Source organism: Phacochoerus africanus, chromosome 5, assembly GCF_016906955.1.
Source record: "Phacochoerus africanus isolate WHEZ1 chromosome 5, ROS_Pafr_v1, whole genome shotgun sequence".
Lineage (NCBI taxonomy): Eukaryota > Metazoa > Chordata > Mammalia > Artiodactyla > Suidae > Phacochoerus > Phacochoerus africanus.
This window is the reverse complement of record NC_062548.1, coordinates 94,129,727-94,130,752: the sequence shown is the minus strand read 5'-3', so window position 1 is coordinate 94,130,752 and position 1,026 is coordinate 94,129,727. Positions and strand designations below refer to the sequence as shown.

Below are 1,026 nucleotides of genomic sequence, written 5' to 3'. Positions count from 1 at the left end.
GAGGTCAAGGTAAAAGTACATTTCTGGATAGACAAAACTAAAAAGATTGTATTCCTCTAAAAATACTTTGGGAAGTTTCATCACATTTTGGTTTCCTAAGTATAATATAATGACTCTTAATGTGGTAGATAATTAGTAGGAATAGCCAAAGCACCTTAAATAATATCTGTAGAATTTGAAAAAAGAAGTCATTTAGAAACTGGATATGTCACTTGAATTTAGAAAGACATTAACATAGCCCTTTGTTGCTGCAGCTTAATCAACATGCTTTATCTGCATAGCCATAATTGCATTTAATGATCCTTTTGTAGCTCAATAACTGTGATGATTGGGTGTTCACATGCCTGCGTGACATGTGCCTCCCTCAAACCTTATTAGGACATTGACATCACCACATTACCCATCTGAGTGAAAAAAAAATCGCATTTAATGGATAGACCCTTTCGTTAATGAAGTGCAAAGATCATTTGATACTAAAATATCCAAGGCCTAGGGCATATAGTGTTTTAATTTTGTTGGGACCTGCCTTCCTTCCTTATTTCCTCTCTTCCTTTCTTTCTCTCTTTACTTTCCTCTCCTCCCTCTCCTATTCTTCTCTAATCTTCCTTCCTTTCTTCCATTATTTCTTTCAGTAGGCTTCTGGAATGTAAACAAAAGTGTTATAATGGGATATAAACTTTTTTTCTAGCTAGAAGAAAACAGTTCCTTTAGAGTCTTTTGCTTATGGTAAGCAATTATTAAAAGTAATTTATTAAAATTCTTAATGCCCTACAAAGAGAATGTCCAAAATAACCAAAATATCCAAAATATTTGCCTTCCCCTCTTTGAAGTTTTATAATCCAAAATAGGCATAATCACGTAACTAGAGGATGCATGGAAACAACAGTGATGTATCTTTAAAATAATACAGGACTTGATAAGCTATTTCTCATTACATTTGGTTATCATGATGTAAAGAGTACCAGAAGAGGAGACCGAGGGCTGGTGTTATCTCTGAATCTGCACTGTTATCTGACCTTGGTCAAA

General features: G+C 34.2%; 1 pseudogene; it reads left to right on the top strand.

Moving 5' to 3' along the window:
* Nucleotides 1-299: 299 nt before the first annotated feature.
* On the top strand, nucleotides 300-410 carry LOC125128560 (uncharacterized; annotated as a pseudogene).
* Nucleotides 411-1,026: the final 616 nt, after the last annotated feature.